The following is a 25,190-nucleotide window of genomic DNA, read 5'->3' as shown; positions in this document are numbered from 1 at the left end:
AGGAAGCTGATCTGCGGTCAGGTAGGAAATACTTTCATTTGATATTATAGATTAAACCTTTAAAAGGGATACATATATAGTGAGGAAAGAATAAGGAGAGGTTGCGGGAAAACTAATTGATGTCTTAAATGTTTTTAAACATGTCCACATTAATGTCATTAATGTATGCCTAAGTCGGGTCGCGAAAAGTTATTTTTTTATTTAAAAAAAGTTTGTAACTGTTAAAGAATTTAAAGTTACTGTTCAGAAAGTTGATTTCTTTACTTAGGAAGTAACAAAAGTAATGTCGATCTTCATTTCGAATTGAAAAAAAGTAGCGCACTTGTAAAATTTGGAAATGAAAGATTGATTAAAAAATGGTGATTAAGCAGCAAAGTGCATTTTGGATTATGGTTTGACGTGTAGAATTTAGAAATGTTTGAGTTTTGGTGATTTCTTAGGACGGAAATTATAATGGAAGTTATCGGTAATTATATTAATGGCGTTCCGATTTAGAAAAATTGTTCAAATACTATGGGACAGTAAATTTGAACACATTGGTAGTTTTTGCTTGAAATGAAGATTTGTTAAAAAAAAAAAGGACCCGACTTGTTTGTTTGTAAAAGTTTTTAGAAAAAAAAATTGTATGCCAATTGTAATTTGAAAAATATTAAATTTTGAAGCAAAGCAGGAAAGTAAGTTAATACATTATTTTAGAAAGAAAGAATGTTAGAAAGATTTTCCAGGTAGTCTATAGCCACACACAACGAAAATTGTTGTAGAATTGCCAATAGTCTCTCAGACATTTCCCTTGTTTTGACTGTTACTCGTGGGTTTAGACTACCTGCGAGTGTTTGGGCTATTCTCATTTCCTGAAAACTTTGCTCCTTCTTCAAAGTTTCCAAAAAAGAGTAGAAGTTTGGATGTGGTTTGCCAATTGTGTGGTTGAAGGAGTTATGCCATCCCTCAATGGCATTGTTTGTTTTTGCTTCTCCCTCTAAACAACTCGTGTAGCAGTTCCACCACTCCACATGGAATCGTGGCTTCCTCCTGCGACCCGATCTGCTTAGGTGTCCAATCCATGTGTCCTCAAAATAATTTAGAATGGGTGCCAATTTTTCTTCGTTACTCGTATAATAAACAGATTCTATAATTGCAGTGTAGTACTCGTCCACACTATCGGGAGGAACAAAACAAAGTGCAGTTAATTTTTTTAGTTCAAATTGTAGTTTGCTATCCCGAGAATGTTCTGCAACTAGGGATGTTTTCTGTAATTTACGCCAAAATGCCTGCGAAAAATGAAAAAAACATCCCTTAATTTGGGTATCCGTGTACGTTTTAGTGATCACATTGATCATGCTCAATTCAAAATCAATAATTATTTTTCGAGGACTTGAAGATGTTTTACTTTTAATCACTGATAAAAGTTCAGTGTATGTTGCAGAAGTCTTATCAGGTAGCAAACTATAAACTAAGGGAATAACACTATTGTTAATTTTAGCATGTATAGTGTAAATTTGAGTGAAAGGATGGGGTGTACTTTTAAACGTCCCATCCATCATCCAAATTTCACTACTTTCTAACTTAGCAAGGTTATGTGGGGTACTAAAAATGAGAATTCGTTTCTGAGGGTTTTCGTTGTCATGCAGAAGGAAAGGTTCATCAGAAAAAGAAATAGAAAGATCATGAGGAATTCTAATGTCAGAGAAAGAATGTGGTGTAGATAATTGAATGTTACTTGCCTGCTTTTGTCTCTGAATAATTCTTCTCAAATTAGGAATTATAGGCATGTTACTAGCAACATGACTGGGGACATGCTGTGCAACCTCTCTTAAAATGGATCCTGTAGAATCATTGGAGGTGCTTGCAATAGCTTTCATTTCGTTTATTGTTTCTCTAATTTCTACCTCCATTGCAGAGGCAGAGTGGTTATGTTCTGTAGTTTTCACAACTAAATTATCAACAGTAACCGCTCTGCCACTGCAATGGGTAGTGTAGTATTGCACACACCTCCAATGATTTCTAGTTAAACTTATTCTTTCCTTACTATATATGTATCCACCATGGTTTAATAAATTTTTGCCCTTCTTGGATTTAATAAACTTTGCAGCTTCCAGACTAGACATTATCTGAAAAGAGAAGAGAAGAAAAAAAAATTAGCCTGACAAAATAAATGAAATACCAAAAACATAACATTTACACCATCCAACACTTTCACTACTGCTGCACCTTCCTGGAGTTAGAATAGTAAATTGCACCCCTACACCATCCATCACTTTCCCTACTGCTGCACCTTCCTGGAGTTAGAATAGTAAATTGCACCCCTACACCATCCAACACTTTCCCTACTGCTGCACCTTCCTGGAGTTGGAATAGTAAATTGCACCCCTACACCATCCATCACTTTCCCTACTGCTGCACCTTCCTGGAGTTAGAATAGTAATTTGCACCCCTACACCATCCATCACTTTCCCTACTGCTGCACCTTCCTGGAGTTGGAATAGTAAATTGCACCCCTACACCATCCATCACTTTCCCTACTGCTGCACCTTCCTGGAGTTGGAATAGTAAATTGCACCCCTACACCATCCAACACTTTCCCTACTGCTGCACCTTCCTGCAGTTGGAATAGTAAATTACACCCCTACACCATCCATCACTTTCCCTACTGCTGCACCTTCCTGGAGTTGGAATAGTAATTTGCACCCCTACACCATCCATCACTTTCACTACTGCTGCACCTTCCTGGAGTTAGAATAGTAAATTGCACCCCTACACCATCCATCACTTTCCCTACTGCTGCATCTTCCTGGAGTTGGAATAGTAATTTGCACCCCTACACCATCCAACACTTTCCCTACTGCTGCACCTTCCTGGAGTTGGAATAGTAAATTGCACCCCTACACCATCCAACACTTTCCCTACTGCTGCACCTTCCTGGAGTTAGAATAGTAATTTGCACCCCTACACCATCCATCACTTTCCCTTCTGCTGCACCTTCCTGGAGTTAGAATAGTAAATTGCACCCCTACACCATCCAACACTTTCCCTACTGCTGCACCTTCCTGGAGTTGGAATAGTAAATTGCACCCCTACACCATCCAACACTTTCTCTACTGCTGCACCTTATAATGTTGTTTAAAAATACCTTTTTTTTTTTAAATTGGTTTTCTTGCTGAGTCTTCTTAAGTGGGAATGGCCTGTAGGCTGGAGTAGACACTTATGTATTGATTGGAAATGTAAAACAAAAACAATTGTCTGCAAAAGTGATAAAAGGAAAAAATGAGAAAAATGAACGTTGTAGAGAAATGCAAATTTAAAATAACCTTTTGCAAAAATTAAATTCATTTTAACATATAGTACATAACACTTTCCCTACTGCTGCACCTTCCTGGAGTTGGAATAGTAATTTGCACCCCTACACCATCCATCACTTTCCCTACTGCTGCACCTTCCTGGAGTTGGAATAGTAAATTGTACCCCTACACCATCCAACACTTTCCCTACTGCTGCACCTTCCTGGAGTTGGAATAGTAAATTGCACCCCTACACCATCCATCACTTTCCCTACTGCTGCACCTTCCTGGAGTTGGAATAGTAAATTGTACCCCTACACCATCCAACACTTTCCCTACTGCTGCACCTTCCTGGAGTTGGAATAGTAAATTGCACCCCTACACCATCCATCACTTTCCCTACTGCTGCACCTTCCTGGAGTTGGAATAGTAAATTGCACCCCTACACCATCCAACACTTTCCCTACTGCTGCACCTTCCTGGAGTTGGAATAGTAAATTACACCCCTACACCATCCATCACTTTCCCTAATGCTGCACCTTCCTGGAGTTGGAATAGTAAATTGCACCCCTACACCATCCAACACTTTCCCTACTGCTGCACCTTCCTGGAGTTGGAATAGTAAATTACACCCCTACACCATCCAACACTTTCCCTACTGCTGCATCTTCCTGGAGTTGGAATAGTAAATTGCACCCCTACACCATCCATCACTTTCCCTACTGCTGCACCTTCCTGGAGTTGGAATAGTAAATTGCACCCCTACACCATCCAACACTTTCCCTACTGCTGCACCTTCCTGGAGTTAGAATAGTAATTTGCACCCCTACACCATCCATCACTTTCCCTACTGCTGCACCTTCCTGGAGTTAGAATAGTAAATTGCACCCCTACACCATCCAACACTTTCCCTACTGATGCACCTTCCTGGAGTTGGAATAGTAAATTGCACCCCTACACCATCCAACACTTTCTCTACTGCTGCACCTTATAATGTTGTTTAAAAATACCTTTTTTTTTTTTAAATTGGTTTTCTTGCTGAGTCTTCTTAAGTGGGAATGGCCTGTAGGCTGGAGTAGACACTTATGTATTGATTGGAAATGTAAAACAAAAACAATTGTCTGCAAAAGTGATAAAAGGAAAAAATGAGAAAAATGAACGTTGTAGAGAAATGCAAATTTAAAATAACCTTTTGCAAAAATTAAACTCATTTTAACATATAGTACATAACACTTTCCCTACTGCTGCACCTTCCTGGAGTTGGAATAGTAATTTGCACCCCTACACCATCCATCACTTTCCCTACTGCTGCACCTTCCTGGAGTTGGAATAGTAAATTGTACCCCTACACTATCCATCAGTTATCCTATTTCTGCACTTTAGTGGAGTAACAATAGCAAAAGGAATGACTATTAAATTGTGGAAATTATAACACTCATAATGTAAAATACCTTTTTCAGTTGTTTTTTGTTCTCGTGCCTTTAAGGTAATGCTTGCTGCAGGATAAAGTTATATTTTTTGTAACCGATTTACTGTGGAAAAATTTTTTTTAAAAAAAATTAATGTTACTTAGCCAACGTTGGTTTAAAAAAAACTCATTTTTGAAAAGTATGATATTTGACAAATGAGTATGAGTAAAAATTGGTTAAGCAAAACATAATACACATTGAATGCATTTTAAAATAAGAGTAATAATGGATACATCTACACTATCACTCAATTACTCTACTGCTGAACATTCTGGGACTTAGAATACTAATAGTTACCTCAGTAACTTGAAACGCTTTTTCAGGTGTTGTACCTAACTGAAGTCTTATTAGTAATTGTTACCCCTGCACCATGGTATCATTTCGTTTATGATGTAGTGAGAATGAGGAAAGAAAAAAAATCACCTATGCCATTACAACACTTTAGCTAATGCTAAAAATATATTTTTAAACTAAAATAATTTAAATTAAATTACATTTACCTTCACAATACTAAAGGTGAGTCGTTTATGTGGAGGTGATGCAAAATTAGGTACACCAATTTTTGATTCTCAATGTATTGCAAGTTTCTGTTTTTGGAAAAGAAAGTAGTTGTTTTTAGTTGGTATATATTTTTAGTCATAACAAATTAGAAACAGTACATTTTAAAAGTTAATATTAAAAATTTTAAAATATATTTTGTATGGAAAGTAGACATATTTTACGCAAAACCATGGTTTAAAAATATTTTACTGACTTACTAGTAGTTGTCTACTAATAATGGTTTTCCGAAGGAATTCAGTGCTCTCTCTGAGGAGGTCGCAGTGGAGGTGACAGAGGGTCAGGTTTTGACGTCTGGTCTCTCTGGTAGTTGATAATCAACTGATTGCAAAATGGTGTCTTCCTGGTATTTATAAGTTTTACTCTGTGTCACTATTAATTTTTTTAAAAACTGCGTTCGATGTGTTTTTTTTTATACTTTATTTTACTGTGGAAAATGATAATTTAAAAATGCATTTTAAAATGTATTGTTTTCACTCATTTGCTCCGTTTTGGCATCCATTTTGGAACATGTCTTTTGGTATTGTTTTCATAGAAAGTGTTGTAGGACAAGTTTTACAAGTGAGATGGTTAAAATGGCGCCTATGTGTATGTGTCTTCTGTTTTACTCTGTTTACTTACTTTCCGATTTAATCATGATAAAAATGTGTAAGCACTGTTGTTAATTCTATCGTTCTTTTTGTTAAACTTTGAAATGTGTGAAAACGGAATTTTATTGGGGATTTTGAGTATTAATTTTAATACTCGAGTATTAATTTTAATACTCGAGTATTAATTTGGTTATGCATTTCAGTAGATTTACGCTCAGTTTTTCTCCACATTTTAATACACTTCCCCACCCTAAAACCCCTAATTTCCCTGCATCCCGTGCCAGATTTTATTGTACTTTTAATTAAAAAAAATAAAAAATCGCGTTGTAATGGTATGCGTTGTAATCAATCAATCAATCAATCAAAGACATTTCTAAAGCGCACTACATACCCGTAGGGTCTCAAGGCGCTGGGGGTAGGGGGGGTGCCGCTACTGCTCGAACAGCCAGGTCTTCAGCTTCTTCCTGAAGGAGAGGTGGTCTTGGGTCAGGCGCAGGTCGGTCGGGAGGGAGTTCCAGGTCTTGGCGGCCAGGTAGGAGAAGGACCTTCCTCCTGTAGTCGCTCTTCGGATGCGGGGGACCGCGGCGAGGGCGTGGTTGGCTGAACGGAGGTGGCGTTTGGGAGCGTAGAAGTTGATTCGGCTGTTTAGGTAGCTCGGGCCTTGGTCGTGTAGGGCTTTGTGTGCGTGGGTGAGGAGGCGGAAGGTGATTCTTTTGTTGACGGGGAGCCAGTGTAGGTCTCTACATTTCGTTGTAACAGCACTTTTCAGTATTTTAATAGGTTTTGCGTTGTAAAAGTGTTCGTTGTAAAGTAATGCGTTGTAGTAGTACTTGCGTTGTAAAAAATGCGTTGTAAAGGTATGCGTTGTAATAGCATGCGTTGTAACGTCATACATCCCCGTGAGGCAGCTAAACTATCGGTGATTTAGGTGAGCTGGGGAGGTCCCGAGGCGTTTGGGTTCAGGGGGCAGTCACTGTTTAGCTCAACTCAAAAAGGACCCCCTGCTGCCGCATTTCAGTCTCTATTAGCAAGGGCGCCAAATTTCTCTCCGCCTAAGGCGCTATCTTATCAAATGCCGGCTCGGAGTGTAGGGCTGCAGCCGCAACCTAGCGCCGGAATCCACTCGACATTAACTGTCAAGCACCCATAACCTAGAGACTGACCACAGCATGCCACTAGGAGTACCGGTACTCTCTTAACACAAGGAGAAGTCCCGGTACTCAATGGGAGAACACGGAGAAGTGCCGGTACTCATGATTTTCTTAAGCACACAGTGCTAGTTATTTTGATTTAGACCACGCCCCTACTCGGATAGGCCACGCCCCTTCAAGACATTAACCACGCCCCTTTTAGAGCACCCCCAGTTTTTTTTTCCCACTTAAAGCACTGCTGGGAGGTTAAGTGATTTGCCCAGAATCACAGGATGTTCAGCGTCATTGCCGAGTTTCGAACCCAGTTCCCCAGATTCCAGGTCGACCACCCTAGCCGTTAGGCCAACTTCTCTCCCCGCCAGTGATTTATGTTGCAGTGTGTGCCTTTACATGTAAATATACCAGCAGATTCCCAGCACAGCTACCGGGCCTCTTGTATGTCTGTAAAAAAAAAAAAATGTTGATGAACGAAATAAGCTGCCAAGGCTGGTTTTCAGAAGCCACTTAAAAAATGAAAAAAAGAAAGCACTCTTGTTTTGATGTTGCTAATGCGATAAATTCCTTCCTCCCGAAGGACATTCAGAAACGCTGGGTACTTCTACCAAGTGACACTTTCTTTAAAAGAGATAAACTATTTTCTGGATAAAAAAGTTAGACCCTGAGTTAGAATGTTTTCTTTTAATAAAAAAAAAGTGGCCCTGTATTTCTCAAGCTGCAACCAACCACACACTATATTCTCCGCAGACATGGTTGCGAATTGCCTTGCACACTGACTGAGTTTAAATGACGTGCATTGTTTGGATGAATCTGAGGGTTTGGGCCATCTCTCACAACAAAACCGGTTTATCTGTAGTCCTTGGAAACTCCAGCCTTTGCTTGGCTTTCTAAATGTGGAACTCCTCAGCCTGATATTGCCCGCCCTACATATTGTGCATTATGCCGGGCTGTCTGAGAAAGGTTCTGTGTCAGCTATCCTTGGAGCCTGCCCCTGCGAGTAATATATCTGCCTGATGCTATATGTGAATTTCCCACACGTATCCTTTGGGGGAGGGTTAGTACTGCAGCTGGAAGTCCTGAAAGTGGAAAGGAACTGTGGGGCAGCCTGGCCTGTTATGTGGGGAGAGTTCCTGAATATCACCTATATGCCAGACCCTTGGAATTATGTGACAGGGGGAGGACCCAGTTGCGTGACAGTGTAGTGCAGCATTTTTTGTGTGATAGTATTACTTCGTTATTTTTTCATATTTACATATGTTAGCACTGACTGGGCAAACGTTTCGCCTCATTATTACCAGCTCAGCATGTAAAATACACTAATTAGCAACAGAAAGTTGACCAGTCAATCTATGCTAAGGACCTTCCCCTTTCCTGCAACACGTGCAGCCACTTCTTTCAAAACACTCGATCTGTTTGAGTTTTTTGTAAAAATCTGCAAATAATGCAACAGCTTATGCGGCAAATGTGGCAAATCCATAATTATGCGGAAAATGCACGGCTGCAGAATTTCGTGATTGGAGTTGCTCTGCCTGCCTGTACGTTATTTATTAAGCACTAGTCGTGAACTGTACATTTGTCTCTCTGCACATATGTTAGTATCTGTAGGTTTAGGAACAGCCCCAGAATCTGCCATGGAAACAGATAGACTCCCGTGGAAGACGTACAGATACAATTAGTAGGACCGACTTTCTGCTTTTGCTGAATTTTGTAGAGCTAGATATTCAGGAGTACAACCCTAGACGGACGGATTCCCCTAATTCAAACATATTACAGGAGATTAAATACCGAAAAACATGCGTGAATGATCTCTTCTGCTCCACAGCCTGCAACAATACGGCGTGAATTTCATGTCTGTGGTAACGGAGCCACCCGGCCCGTTCCAGCACGCTGTTCACGCACCCACGCACCCGGAGGGCGGGCACGCCCGACGGTATAAATAAAGGGGCGCGAGACCGCTCGAGGTCTTCGGCCCACACAGTAACCCCTGCTGTCGTGTCCTCATTTGTCCTGCTGTACCCCCCATGTCCCTAGGCCTCCCATACCCCCACGTGCCACCGAAGAACACCACATTGGCGACGAGGGCGGAGCCTACCCGCGCCTCGCCTCTCCGGCACTGACAACTTGCCTGGGGGGGTGCCCGGCGCTCTCCGCAGAGGCGGAACGTGGAGGACCTCGCCGCGCGCGTCCTCGCGCTGGAGGTCTGGAAGGCAGCTGGCGCTCTGCAGGTGAGCTCGTAGCTGGCTCTGGCTCTGCCGGGGAAGGCCCCGAAGGCAGTTTGCAGCGGAGGGCGTCCTCAGCGGTGCCTGAGGGAGAGAGATACTAATAAAGCACATCACAGGAAAAAAAAAACCCGGCAGGTCTCGCCTACGCGCAGCATCCAAAGCAGCGCAGGTCTCGCCCACGCGCAGCACCAGCAGCAGCAGAGGTCTCGCCCGCACGCGGCGACAGGCAGGCGGCCTGCAGCGGCACGGTCAAGGGAAGAGTGCTTCGGTGGTCTCGCCTGGACACCTGCCACGCAGCGACGGTCTGGGGGCGCGAGCAGTGAGAGGTGACGAACATGACGACCCCGGCCCCCAGCGGAAGTGGCACGGCGCAGCAGCCTCCGCCGGCAGCCGCCGCGCAGCCCGCGGCCGCCGCGCCTGGACACAGCGCGGTGGCCCCGCTGCCGCCATTCAGCGGATTGTCGGACCCCTCCACGGCGGCAGTGCGGTGGCGGTCATGGATCGGACGGCTGGAGCACTATTTTGTCGGAGTGCGGGAGACGGACAACACGGTCAAGAGATCTCTCCTCATGTGCTACGGTGGTGAAGAACTGTACGACCTCTTCGAAACTCTGCCGGACCGGGGGAACGACGACGACTATGCGGGCGCCATAAGGGCCCTGAACCGCCATTTTGATCCCCAAACGAACCCCGATTTCGAGTGGTTTAAGCTTCGCCAGGCGCGACAGGAAGAAAACGAAAGCATTGACGTCTTCTATGCACGCCTGCGGAAACTCTCGCTGTCCTGTGTGCTGCCAGACCAGAGGGCAGAGATTCGGGCTCAACTCATACAAGGGTGCAGGTCGGTCCCGTTGCGACGTCTCATCCTGCGGGAGCCAGGCATCTCCCTTGACAACATCCTGGTCCTAGGCCGGTCTCACGAGCTGTCCAATGCTCGGGCGGATGCGATGGAGGCGGCCCTCAATCGGCCGGCGACTGCCCCGAAACCGCCAGTGGTCAAGGAAGAGAGAGTGGACGCGCTGCAGAAGCGACCGAATCAACAGCGAGGAGCTGCGAGGGCTCCACAGGGCAGCACGTGTGGCAACTGCGGCCTAGGTCACCCACCTGGCGGCCGGTGCGTCGCAATGGGACAGACATGCCTGAAGTGCGGCCGAGCGAACCACTTTGCGAAGGTCTGCAGAAGTGGCCGAAGGGGGCGCGGTGGTGCTTCCGGCCCACGTGGGGCGGCGGCGCGTGTACACCAACTGACCGCGGAGGAATCCGCCGCCCTGCGTGAAAACTCCAAGCCAGAGTTCGATGAAGAGGGAGAAGAAGAGGAAGTATTCTTCGTGTCGTTCGTAGGCCGAGAAGGCACGAGGAGAAGACCGCCGCCCATGTGTGACATCATGGTGGCCGGGTCCCCGGTGAGTGCTCTCATTGACACGGGGGCGTCGGTGAACGTCATGGACAGCTGCCAGTATGAGAGGTTGTCGCCACGCCCACCCCTGAGACCCTCCAAAGCCCAAATTTTCACGTACGACAGTGACCGGCCACTGTCTCTGCGAGGGGTGATCGACGTTGAAGTCGTCAGCGAAGGCCGGAAGTTGGCCACGACATTCCACGTGGCGGAAGGCAAGAGGGGCACCCTGCTGAGCTGCCACACCGCCGAAGATCTGGCGCTGGTATTCTTCGCAAATCAGGTGCACGATCTGCATGCAAGGGAGATACTGAAGGACTTTCCGATGCTGTTTCAAGGTCTAGGATGCCTACGCGGAAAGCAGTTCAGACTACACGTGGACCCGACGGTCCGGCCCATGGCGCTGCGTCACCGGAGAATACCATTCCTCCTGCGACCACAGGTAGAAGAGGAGTTGCAAAAATTGGAAGACTTGGGGGTGATTGAGAAGGTATCGGGTCCGACCCCGTGGGTGTCCCCCCTGGTCGTGGCGCCCAAACCCAAGCAGCCCGGCGCCATCCGACTGTGTGTAGACATGCGCCTCCCAAACAAGGCAGTCAAGCGCGAAAGACACCTCACGCCCACCATGGACGATATTGTGGCCGACCTCAACGGCGCGCAGTGGTTCACGAAATTGGACCTCAACGCGGGGTACCACCAGCTTGAACTCCACCCCGACAGCCGCAACATAACCACCTTCTCCACCCACGTTGGCCTGCGGAGATATAAGCGGCTGAGCTTCGGAATCTCGTCAGCGGCCGAAGTTTTCCAAAACGCCATACGGGAGACTCTCTCGGGTCTTCGTGGAGTCATCAACCTAAGTGACGACATTCTGGTGTTCTCACGAACTCTGGAAGAACACCATCGGCATCTGCGTGACACGCTGCAGCGGCTAGCGGATAGTGGACTCACCCTGCACGAGGCCAAGTGCTCCTTCTACCAGGAGTCGGTCGAATTCTTCGGCTACATCTTCTCGAGGGAAGGCCTGAGAGTGGATCCGAAGAAAGCGGTAGCGATCCGCGCTGCCCCGAGGCCCACATCTGCCACCGAGGTCAGGAGCTTCCTGGGGATGGCAACCTACTGCGGGCGGTTCATTCCCAATCTGGCGTCCCTGTCGGAGCCGCTCCGGCTTCTCACGAAGAGTGGTCATCCGTGGACCTGGACGGCTAAGGAAGATATGGCGTTCCAAGCGGTCAAGGACGCGCTGATCGATGACAAGGTGATGGCGTACTTCAGGCCCCACCGGCGGACAGAGGTGGTGGTGGACGCGAGCCCCGTGGGGCTGGGCGCGGTCCTGATGCAGGAGACGGAGGCGAAAGAATGGGTCCCGACCGCGTATGCCAGCAGGGCTCTGACGGCTAAGGAGATGAGGTACGCGCAGATCGAGCGGGAGGCGCTGGCCATCAAGTGGGCCTGCCAACATTTCCATCTCTACCTGTATGGGCACGACTTCCGGGTGGTCACCGACCACAAGCCCCTGGTTCCGCTCTTCGCTGGCACGGCGAGGCTAGGGCCCCCGAGGATCGAGAGATGGGCGGTCCAGTTACAAGCGTACCGATTTGAGGTCGTGTTCCGACCCGGGGCCAGCAACCCAGCGGACTTCCTGTCCCGCCACCCGGAGCCGGTGCGCCCTGATCAGGCGGATGAGGCGGAGACGGAGGAGTTCGTCCGACTAGTGTCGCAAGCTGCATGCCCGGTGGCACTCACGTTGGAAGACATCGGCAAGGCCACGGAACTGGACGACTGCCTCGTGAAGGTGAAGCGCATGCTGGCGACCCACCACTGGCGGAACTTCCTGGATGGAGTGCAGGCCCTCACCGAAGAGGAGAAAGTGTATCGACAGCAGGTGTGGAACGCGCGGAGTGAACTCAGCGAGGGGCCGCACGGCGTGGTCCTGCGAGGAGCAACCCTCGTCATTCCGATGAGTCTCCAAGGAGAGGTGGTCAGGTTGGCACATCAAGGGCATCAAGGCATCTCCAAGACCAAGGCAAGGCTGCGGAGCAAGGTGTGGTTCCCGCGGATGGACGCGCTGGTTGAGGAAGCCATCCGCAGCTGTCACTCGTGCAACATCACGGGGGGGAGCCGACGCCTCACCCAGTGATCACGGAGGAACCCTGTCTGGAACCCTGGTCCAAGCTGAGTATAGACTTTGGTTCGTTCCCGGATGGGCGACACACCTTAGTGGTGGTGGACTCACACTCCAAGTTCCCGGTGGTGGAAGTAGTGTCATCGACGGCGTTCAGCCAGGTGCGAGCGGCGCTAGATCGCATATTTGCCATGATGGGCCTGCCTGAGGAAGTCCGATCAGACAACAGGCCCCCGTTCCAAGGGCGAGAGTTCCAGGAATACCTTGCGGCTCGAGGGGTCAGACACAGGAGGATTACCCCGCAGTGGCCCCAGGCGAATGGGGAGGTGGAGCGTTTCATGCGCACGATGAACCGGGCGCTGAGAATTGGAGTCGAGCAAGGAGAAGATGCGGATCAGTGCCTCTCGCAGTTCCTAAGTGCCTACCGGCGGACCCCCCACTGTACAACCAGGTGTGCGCCAGCGCACCTTCTGTTCAAGAAGGCCCCCAGGGACAATATCCCGGCGAGTCATGTGTGGCTGCCCACGCCGCTGGACCAAGAGGCGGCGCAAGGGAGAAGGCGGACCTCCAACGAGAAAGCCAGTCTGAAGAGGAGAGCCCGGGGGAGGAGTCTCCAGGTGGGAGACGGGGTCATCCTGAAGGACCGGTACCCGAATTGGAAGTATCGTACCCCGTTCGAACCGGAGGTGTGGGAAGTGACCGGAGTGCGGGGCACCATGGTGTCCGCCAGGAGAGGGACGCGGACGGTAACGCGAAATGCGTCCTGGTTCAAACGAATAACATCTGGCGTCCCCGAGACCGACCAGGAGGAGGAAGAGCTTGAGGCCCCGGAGGGGGGCGGCTCACCAGGATTGCCGGCAAGCCCATCACAGAACGCACCCCCACTGCCCGGGGCGAACGAGAGAGAAGGCGGGGCCCCCGCCGAGGCCGAGGCGCCCAATGGCCGAGGAGATGTTCCACGGAGTCGGCCATATGGACTTCGGCCAAACCCGGCCCCAAGTAAGAGACTGAGAGACTTTGCGTGGTGTGCGCAAGAACTGAACTGTCCAGCGAGAGATGATCTCTGTATCTGAAAGATTGGAGGGATGTGGTAACGGAGCCACCCGGCCCGTTCCAGCACGCTGTTCACGCACCCACGCACCCGGAGGGCGGGCACGCCCGACGGTATAAATAAAGGGGCGCGAGACCGCTCGAGGTCTTCGGCCCACACAGTAACCCCTGCTGTCGTGTCCTCATTTGTCCTGCTGTACCCCCCATGTCCCTAGGCCTCCCATACCCCCACGTGCCACCGAAGAACACTACAATGTCCACAGGAAATAGGGGTATATGTTATGTGCATGTGCACACGTTGACATATTAATCACGTTAGCCTTCGTCCTTCACGAACATGGCCTGAAACGACTAACGCTAAACCCATTAGTGCGTCGACATAGTTTACAGTTTTAAAGGAAAGCTTGCTGATGTTAAAGTTATAAAAACAGAAGCACAGAAAACGTCCCGAGATATTTATGTGATAAAATGTGGATTCTAAAAACAGCTAAATATAAAAGGTCGCAGCTAAAACTATGCCTATCCAGGCTTGCAGGTTACCAGCAAATTTCCCGTGAGGATTTCTTGTAACCTGAACATGCTGACGAAATCGCCCACTTTCATCGTTTTCTATTTATACTGTGTGCATTACTCACTGAAAGGGAAACGCTGACACACTGTCATAATATTGTAACAAGGTCAGTACGTGGTGTTTAATAAAAATACTTCAGCTACATGGTTTTACATTACCTTCCATATATGATACAAACCACAATCTAAAACGAACAACCACCCACCCAAGAAAAACATCCGCGGAGCCTCCTTCTCCATACAAGCAGCAAGCTATGGAATTATTTCTCGGTAAAGACAAAGAAACAGAAATTCACCCGGTATCCAGGGAGGCAGTCGTAACGGTGCTCATTTCACTAGTGTCCCACAACTGCACTGAGTACCACTAAGAGAAATATATGACACAGAATTTAAGATAACACCCACTCAACACTGCAACAAATCAACACCCACTCAAAACTGCAACAAATCACCCGAAGGATGGTGTACACTACCACAGCTGTCTCTATCCTTTGTTACACTCCACGCGTCCGTGTAGAAAAACCTTTGCATGGACCATGTAGGCGGCCTCTGCCATTCACACATGGGACCAAAACAATGTCCAGATAGGCCCCACCCACTGCCCTCAGGCACTTCCGTGATATCCGTACAATGGCATCTGAAAGTGGAGGCATCCAATTGGTCTCTTCTTTTTCCACGATTCACATCAAGCCACAGCAACCGTTATTAAGTAGTGTGCTACTAATCTGTGAATGCGCTTGAGCGCCTCAACTGGTATATGAAGCACTATATAAATGCAACTAAAGCTACTACAGTACAATAAGCGATGTCATAGGGCATTGTGAATTAATTTTTTACGTTCAGAATCATGGCACTAGGCCAAAATGTACTGTAACCGATTTGGAAGCAGTTTGTGCGGAAAGATTGGTTTAAGATTTTTTAAAATGCCATGTTTGAATGTGTCTAGATGTTGGCCGGGGCCAGTTAGGTCACAGAAAACAGCGGTTCCCTCAGAGGAAGGATAGTTACGTTGCTTCCCTAATAAACAGAGAATTCACTTGTGTCTACAAAAAATCAGTTATTTAATCACTGTTGTAGCACTGAAAGTTAAATATAATCATGCAGTGAAAGTGCTTGGTGACAGACAGTTGCGAACAAGAGTGCCCTAGTGATTGTAACAAAAGAGGCAATGTCGACCCTATCATCACTTCAATTTACAAAACACAGGCTTCTATTTCAGTTCTGGCTTCAAATCGTTAATATTCTTTTGTATTATTTCAGTCAACATATTTGTCCGTTGATAACTTGGAAGTAGGAGCCAGAAGGATGAAGATGTGACAAACTTTGTTTATTAGTACATCCAAAATGGGAGCCCTTCAGGTGAATCGAGTTAGCACTGACTTTCTAGTGTTCCATTCCGGCAAGACTGCCCCCGCATCAATGCAAACAAGCGCACGCCTCGCGCGGCAGCAGGGGAGGGGGCCTGCGCGATTCCCTTGCGGGAGCGTGCGACCATATGGCGCCACCATATGGCGCTGCGCGCTCTCGCAAGGAAATCGCCAGACGTGTACGCGTTGCCATTGCAAGCAATGCAACGTGTGCACGTTTTTGCAGGGAAAGCTGTGCCGATGGCATTAGGTCTTTCTCCTAAGCAACGCATGCGCGCTGCGTAGGCGAGACCTAAAAATGGATGAAAAGTTAACAGGCAGGCAGCCATAAAGAGATTAGGTGAAGTTTGGAGGACAAAAATAAAATCACATGCAGTCGCCAAAACCGCTTGCTCACAAATAACACAGACGTTTGTAAAGTGGATGACAAGGAGTACTTGGGCTCAGCTCCAGTGATAAGAAAAAGACAAGAAGAACAACCGGAAATGGCATGCTACAACCAATAGAAACAGAGCAAAAGTAAGTGGCAAGCACACAAACAAATGAAAAGTAAGGGCAGGATGTAAGCCCTTTTTAAGATTTCTGTTGATTACAATAGATCTCACAAGCACAGCACAAGCGATGTGCAGGCAGCACCAAAAAATGAGTTTGGAGTAGGGATAAAATGGTAGGAATGGATTTGAAAAGGGGGAGTAGTAAGTTATGGTCGTGTGTGCTTGTTAGATGATTGGCATGGCTAAAAAGGAGAGGTGAAAGTTTGAGAAGGATGTTTGGGAGTGTATAGTAGTCAGAAAGGTTTGGGATGAGAAAGAGGGAAGAAGGATGGGAAGGACAGAAGGGATTTGGATGATGAAGAGGCACAAGGCTTGGTTGCCCCAGTCGTTCAGATTTTTCGCTTTGGTGCAAGAGCTACTTGCATGATGGATACATAAAGATGCATTAATTTAGGTTGTGCTGTCACCAATTCAACAGGGTCATACAAAGAAATATATCCCCATTTTACTAGAATAATATGGCATCATGTTAGATAAGCGCTGACACACTTACATACATTAAATATAAAAATAGCACAATATATCTGCCCAGAAATGTTTCGTTAGTATGTTAAAATACAAAAAGATGTATCACTACACCTAACGCTTCACATGTGTGTCTAACCCTAAATAACTCAGCTGTAATACAGGAATGGTAGCTTTATAATGACTAACTATTGCTGACTGTATATTCGACTTAAATTATGATGTTTTGCAAACTGGCTGCAGAGGTACTGTGAGAAAAGTGCTACAATGTAAATGAAAACAATATCATTTGGTTAAAAAGTCCAGAGGCTGTGGTGGTGTCGGAGGGTTGAGACAGAATCTTGTTGCATGCAGATAATAATTTGTTGCATATAACAAACCCTGACATGACTAAATAAAATCAACCGGGACACGAGATACATCAATTCTTGGCCCAATAGGCCATAGTCTGGTCGTCTTTCTCATCGATCTCACTTGCTTGTGTCTTAATTAAGTGGTCATCCTTTCTTGTCCTAAACACCCCTCTTTTCCTCTCATGTTTTGCTGCATCACTGTCCCATATCTGGTGCCGTTATTTATACATATGCTGTTGACCACAACAGTGGGTATTTTAGATACGGTTTTCATTTTTTCTTTTATGAACACTGTTATCGCATTTGCTGACTGAACCTGGTGAATTCCAATCTTCTTCTTATGCATTTTATGTATAATTGTAATACTTTCCTGTTTAGTAAATGTGTCTCTCTTTGCACTTTGTTAACCAATAAAATTAAAACAAAATTTGCTAAAAATGAAGTGATCAATTGCTTTTTTACCTCTTGTTTGTCACTTGTATCCTTCCACTATTTACATTCGGTAAACGTAATTTCTCTTTTTCCATCAGCACGCCATGTAAGCGCCTGCATTTTTTGCACTCTTCTTCGAGTGATGCGTCCCCATTGAAATCCCTGCTCCTGTTGCGCTCTCCTTGTTGCTCACCTGTTAGACCCGAGATCTCGTACGAATTCCTCTGTCTGATTCTTTTTATGTAAAAATGTTACCACCCCAATTAGCTCCTCGGTTGCCACACCCTCCAAATGCTCATTGGCGCTTATGCCAACCACCTATCCAGTTTCATTTTTTTTTATCCCTTCTACTTTAAAAGTCCTTCTTCAACACCTTTAGGTCACATAAAATGCAGCCAAGAATAAACCCCTAGGGTCCATTGCACTCCCTGGCTGTAGAACAAAGGTTGCAGCCTTTGGAGTAAGATGATGAGAAGTCTGTGAGTCATGCATTTCATTACCCCATCCACTTAAGATTACTTTTAACATCTTTTGGGGGTGCTACAGCACTTCTGCAGCCCCCCGCCCCCCACAACTCTCTTTTACATGTTGGTGTGCCCCTGCCACTCAGGGTCCACCTAAAGGGAAACAACATAAGCAGAATAAAGCTCCGCCGGGTATTATGAGACACTCCATCCAGGAGCATGTCTATTTTATTAGAGGGTTCAGCAGCGCTCCTTTTCATTGTGTGGGGCTTCAGCCCTGCATCTTCCTTTTTTGGGTCTCGCCTGAGCCAGCGCATGCGCTGTCTCAAGCAAGACATTTAGTAAGCCGGTTTTGAAAGCGCTTCCCAGAGGCTTTTGCCGGCCACCAGCTTGCTGTTACGCGCACAAGCGCGCGTGACGTGCACATCTGCCTGCGTGAATCCCCTCCCTACCCCCTCACTTCTCCCACTCCCTTCTGGTCAGCTTCATGTTACTTTCACTTTCGCGCCGCGCAGCCGTGTCACTTTCACGGCCGCGCGGCCATTGCTTGTTTCTGTTATACTTGAAGCAAAAGTCATCCGGAGACCCGGAGCTGCTCAGCGCCCGATTCGCCATTGTACTTGGTAATTGGAGTCCCCTTGGGCAACGGAGAGCTGTGGACCACTATCAGGACCACCATCACCCCCGTCAAGTTTCATAGAGAACTGTGGTGCTTTAGAGAGGTGTTATCTAACACAATGCCTCTCTCCCGAGTGTTTCTTATAGCATAGAAGTTCAAATTCAGGTTTACCGAGAAAAATCATTGCAATCCCGACAAGCAATCTTGTAAAACTCAAACGTCTTGAGAAATAATAATAAGTCGGCCTTTGTTAGAAAAAACAACAACAAAAAATTAACGTATGGCTAGGCTACTCGCAAGAAACCGCATAAACTCACCAAATCTCACCAAAACACAAGTCATTCAAACAAAAGAATACACTACATGCATTTCTTTCATCAATGCCAACTAGGACTCAATGTGATTGTGTTTATATTTAATTGATATCATTTTTTTTTTAAATACCACCTCTGTGTTCGAATTGTTAATTCTAGCTTCTTCTGGGCTGTTAGCCACCAGCTTCACATATGTAACCACCACCATCCCTACCAGGCGCCTACGTGCTCTTTCTACACAGAAGCCCACCCCAGCATGTTCTTTCCCCCATTAAACCAGATTTATTTCTCCTTCAGTACTTCACTTGTTCTGGGTATACAGCCTTTCATAAGCACAATGCGTGAACTAAAGTTTCATGTTTGTATAATCATAATCTTAACTAATTTTTTGGGCTGAAGTGGCTACTCCCAAGTAACGTCTTAGATTTGCTAAAGTATTTTATGCACATTTCAGTGTAATAAATGATGCTGGATCATTTAGCCAATAGTTAAATGGAGATAGCTCTTTAATGATCCAAAATTATAGGTGGGCTAAATAGCTCATGCATGGTTGTTTTTGCTGATAACCTCCTCCTAAATCCCGAATACACCAATATACTCAGACACCACCGGGATTAGATTTGATTCTGTTTAAGAAATAGCGCCAATTACAATTAATGCCCAAAATGGGGCATAACATGTGTCCTGCTACTTTCTGGGTTTATTTTCCCTAGTAAATTTTGGCAGACTTGACCTGTCAAAATGTACCTGGGCAGAATTGCCTGAGGGGGATGTGGTGCTTACTGCATAATTTAGAATATGTGCATTACCAGTAGTTGCCTAATTTCCCACTGATCTAGCTACATATGACATCCTTAATTTGTGTTCATATCTACTAACTGTCCACGAAAATGGAACTTCAAGCATTGTGCTTCCAAGTTTTTCTTTAAGCAAAACTCCTTGCAGATCAGTGAGTGTGCTGTTGATGGGAGATCAAAGAGAGGCTGTTTTAAAGTGCAATGTACTTGGTCTTAGGTTTTACCAGATTGACGGGGAAAGACTACTCTCCTTAGCTGAAAGCTGGTTGAAATGTTGCTTGACTAACAGCATTATTTGGGGTCACATGAGTAAAATTGAATTTATACATAAGAGATTTGGATTTTAAAGATGATCCAGAAGATATTGCTGAGGTGTCTCTGGGATCCATGATGGCCTCAACTAAATATGCCGTGTCCCAATACAATATGACAACACCACAATCCATTCTGCAACACTCAAACTTTGCGTGCTCTGGGTTCAGAGCATCAACTTTCAGGAGGTGAGAAAGGTGTCTTATTTTCAGTTCCAGCTGAGACCAATGCAAATGCCTCACTTAAAGGGTCACTACTACTCTAAATGTCTGCGTCTAATCCTGGGCCGTAGCCAGCTGGAGGCCCCTGGAAAAACAATGACACTCCACTTGTTGTCACTTTAGAAGTATCTAAGCTCTGCATTTAAGAGATTTGCATGCACCGTCACAATGTCAGATGTATCTATCAATATGAGTAACTCTGCTAATTTTATAGCACCTATTATTAAGTGTTTATTAGTACCTAAAGGAAACTTGTTAGTAATTTTGAAATGATGAAATACTGAAAAAAACAGTGAGGTTCTAAACGTATTTGTTATAGTTTGGATGCAACTCTTTGGTGTCTGTTCATAACTCGCAAAGCTATATTGCAAGAATTGTAATTTATGACTTGCAGGTAACATAAAGATGTTTGCAACAACAGCACCAACCCACTGAGATAGCTACATAAAATACAAATCTGTGACCAGCATGTTGCACGCCATACCTTGCAGCAGGCATAGTAACCCTCTTCACCATTTTATGATGAATCAAAGCTGGAACTAGACTGCACAAAGATCTCTCCAGCAAGAACTTTAACCACCAAAGTAATCTTACTGTTATCAAAACCCGGAACTTGCTTAGTGCACAAAGATCTCTGCAACAGCTTCCTTAGCCTCCTAAGATAATTTGAAATACAGTTGGTTTGTGGCCAGTTAAATAAGCCAGAAAAGACGTACCATCACGTTTGCCCTTGCTGCCGGTTTCTTTGGGGACGAGTTTTTATGAATTCATTTTATTACGTTTTTAACATGAGGAATAGAATATACATCTTGCATTTCACTGTATCAAGCATTGAAAGAAACACCAAGCTTTTCTTGGCACCTAAATTGAAGACCTTTCTAACGTACCCAATGTATATGCTATGGGGGTAGGCATTAGTCATATGACGGTGGTCCACCATGCCCCCCGGTTTTAACTTTTCTGTTTACAAGGGCATCCCTGCTCCGGGTATTTAGGTTGTTCATTTTGACCACAGTTGTTCTACCTCACAGCCTTTGGGGTTGAGTTTTTGAAAAATAAATGTATAAGTTGACCATCAGACTCAGCGCCTCATGACTCTCCCTGCGACTGAGCCCCCTCTCTACGATTAGTCCTTAATCCAAATTTAGGGATTCCCAGAGTATTTTTCCATTTTTAGTACTGGTTGCCAGATGCCTCACACCCTTACCTGGCATCAACTCCAAGGGCATTGGGCACTCTTTGGCCCTCATGGATGCAGACTGATCTTAGGCAGGTTTGACTCCACCACGTTGGGATTGTTGTCACTGGCAGAAGCATTAGTCGCTGCTGGAGTCCTACCGGGGTGCGATCCCACCACACAGTATCGTCAACAGAATGGAGCACACCCACGTGTGTCTGGCATAACTTTCAGGAGTGAGGGCGATCCCATCACACTGTCTGCTTACCCCACATCGCCCATACACACAGTTGCCAACATTCACACCTCTTTGAGTCTCCCCTAAGTGTGAACTTCATTTGATGACTAGACACCATTTCCAACCATGATCCTAAGTGGGGATCGGAGTAAAGATTTATTATAGGAGACAAAGGAGAGGATGTAGCCTTATGGCTAAAGCTGTTGACCTCAAAGCTGGGGAACCGGGTTCGAACCTCGGCAATGACGTTCAACATCCTGTGATTCTGGGCAAATCACTTAATCTCCCCGTGCCTAATAAAAATGTATGTGTAACGAAACTGGTGCTCATGTAAAGCGCGCTGATACCTGATATCTTCGGATCTAGTTAGCGCTATATAAAACTCTATAATTAAAAAAAGAGCTTCCGCCACCTCTTTGTCCATTATAGCCCCTCCCTTAAACTAAAACCATTAAAGTGGGCAGAAAACTGCTTTTCTTTGTACCTATTTAAGGATGGGTCAAGACTGATTGTTAAGCACGTGGTTATCAGACGTTTCATGAAAGCACTTGTTTTCTCTCTTTCCTTTCTGTCACATCACCTCTTTTCTATTCCATTTCTTGTTCTCTCACCTTACACTCTATCCTTTTTCTAATTTCTCATCCCATCTTTTCTCTCTTCCATTTTCTACTGCTTCATTTTTCCAATTTTCCCTTTTACCCCCCTTTTAAAGTCTCAATTACCCTGTTCTCTTATAATCTCCATATCCTCTCCTATTGTTTTATCTTGTTTTCCTTTACTGCCATCCCGCATTTTTTCATCGTTTGTCTCCCACTTCCCGCTTCCATTTCTGTTCCCTCTGCTCTTTTTCTCTCTCCTCTTAGTTTATCTTTCTGTTGCCATTTTTTTGGTGCCTTTCTCTCTTCTTTTTTCCCATATCACGCCTTTCCCCTAATTCCTTTTCTCCCATCCCTTCACATCTAGAATTCTTTCATATCATTTGAAATGTTACTTGTCTCGCACTTTTTCTCACATTTGTCTTTCTTTACTGTTCTTTCTGTTCTCGTGCCTTTTTTGCCTATTCTCTCCACCTTCCTTGAATGTGCCCCCTGTTCTTTCGCCGTTTATCTTCTCCTCACAGCGCTGGGCGTCCTGGAAGTTTCAAAGTCTGGTGACTCAGGGGCTTTTCTCAAGAAGAAGCAGCAAGCATCAGGGGTGGATTCCGGGTGGCATGCCTGAGCTATGAAAACCGGGTGGGGATGTTTTGTCTTTGCCAAATAATAAAACAGAGAAATGCAACACTGTTCAGTAGTTGGCGGGAAATGTTCATGACTTCATCTTGAGTCAGGGGAAATGTTTTTCCAGATATTCAAGAATGGCTGCATGCTCCATGGAGGGCCGGCATGGAAACTGTCAATTCTACTGCAACTTAAATGGCTTTATTTGTTTCCTTTTGTTTGATTCCTCATTTCGTGTGCTCTTGCATCTTTGCTAATCTGGGTCCTCTGCAAACATTATATAAAAAAACATTGGTAAATGCATTACGTTTTGCCTATGTGATTAATACTAAACTGTTTTTGTTGTAGCTTGCTGAGTAGTTATACAATCTAAGTTGCAGACAGTCTGTTAAAGTGTTATGACTTGTTTATGTACAAAACTGCAATAAATTGTGCTGTTACTAGCGGTATAGTTTAGGTAAGTAATTGCAACATTTTGAACAAGCATTGGCATAGCCAATAGGTCTCGCCTTTGGGACCTTTTAAGTGTTTAGCCATGCAACAGTTGATGTTGTTGCACCAAGGATATTGTGCTGCATAACTAAATACTTATAAGGTCCAAAAGCGAGACCTATTGGCTATGCCAATGCTTGTTTCTTGAGGAGCTTTTTCCTTTGTTGTGGATCCCTAGTTCCACCCGGGCATCTCAATATCTCCTTTTGTAGAGGCAGCATGGGGAGCTCATCCCATGCTGCCCAGCTTGTTCCCCACTTGTCCTTTGACTGCTGGCACGGCAGCTTGATTCTCTACTGCCCGCTCTGTGCGGGCAGGGCTCTTCTTGCAGAGGCCGTCCCGCTCCCACCTGAACTAGGCATGGTGAGTGAGGATGAGCCCACCTGTATTGATGTGTGCAGTGGCGCACAACTTCCTTGCCCACACATAAGAGGCCTGGGAATGGGGTGCCGGGCCCCTTTCCTCTGCTGCGGGGAGTGCAATGGCGCTACCTCCTGTTTTCCTTGTTTGTCAGGGGCCTGGGGATGGGACTCTTCATTTCCTTTTTTCTGCTGAAGGAGGGGCCACAGCACTCCCCTCCATCCTTCGTCAAGGGCCCAGGGATGGGTCCCAAGCCTCTAAGTTGAAAGTGATGACTTGAGGGTCGGGGTCCCGAGAACCTCCCGAGCTCTGGGGTGCGGCCTCCATGCATGTCCCATCCATGGGCCATTAATTATGAATTAATGAAGCAATACCCGGGCCCTGGCACACCCCAGGGGATAATTTGAAGACATGCAGTGGAGCCCCATGCACCCCGTCGCTCAACCAGGGTGTCAAAGGATAAATCCTTTTCCCTTTGATATCTCCGACGCTTTTGGGCTGATATCTACAAACTTTGGCACATGTTGCTCCTGGTAGTGACCCTGAGCTACCTGGAGCGTTTTCGGCCAGCCTCCTGGCCTCTAAAGCAGAACTCTTTGCAGGAGCTGGATCGTCAGTCTCCTTTTGCCAGCTTTTCTCCTTGTCTTTGTCTCTGGTGCTCTTCTCCTCCTGCTGGGGGCAGAACTCCATATATTTCCTCAACTGGTCTTTAGCAGGTGTAAGGAAACCAGCCTCCCTGAACCTGGAGAGACTCCCTGGCCTTGGTGTCAGCTGTAGGTAGAGTCCTTAGTCCATTCGGGCATCAGGGAGTGTTTCCTTCCCACTGTGCATGGTTTCTGCTGGTGTTCAATTGCATTGTCCAACTCCTTCTCCCCCCTTTGCCAGCGTTTTTACTTGTGGGTGGAACGTTCTAAATGTCAGGCACCCCTGACCAATCCTAAGGTTCAACATCACCCCTCCACGCCTCACCCAAACCAGAGAAATATGACAATTCTCGATGTCCCATAAAGTGTACATGTAGGTGCTTGGATATTCACACTTGATGCACATGTTTCACCCCAGTTTGATACCTTACTGGGCTTTGTAGGCCTAAAGAAAGCACAAACTGCACTTTAGGTCAGATTTCCCCAATCTGTATAATATAGTAAAACTGCAGATAAACCAGTAATCCTACGGACCTTACCTATGAATACCCAGTAATATTATAAGGCCTATCCCATGTCAACATCTAATCTTTCAGAGTCCCCTCTTGCACCAAGATACCTGCAAGGAATTACCGGGCTACGCACGTCAGTAGTCTCACATGTGCAGCCTCCACATTTGTGCACACATGTGTTCATGTGTAACTATACCAGTGCCTCCTATCCTAGCTGCAGCACAGCAGCATTATCTTAAAAGATGGACC

The 25,190-nt window shown here is 46.0% G+C and overlaps 1 protein-coding gene across 1 annotated transcript in view; it reads left to right on the top strand.

The window, feature by feature from the left end:
- The window catches only part of LOC146797971 (cytochrome P450 2C20-like), a 483,019-nt gene that overhangs the window by 438,430 nt on the left and 19,399 nt on the right, over positions 1-25,190 (top strand). The gene's annotated exons all lie outside the window — the stretch shown is intronic.

The sequence above is a fragment of the Triturus cristatus genome, chromosome 9 (assembly GCF_964204655.1).
Source record: "Triturus cristatus chromosome 9, aTriCri1.1, whole genome shotgun sequence".
In the NCBI taxonomy this organism is placed as follows: Eukaryota; Metazoa; Chordata; class Amphibia; order Caudata; family Salamandridae; genus Triturus; species Triturus cristatus.
The sequence above is the reverse complement of the archived record's forward strand: the minus strand, read 5'-3'. Positions and strand labels throughout refer to the sequence as shown.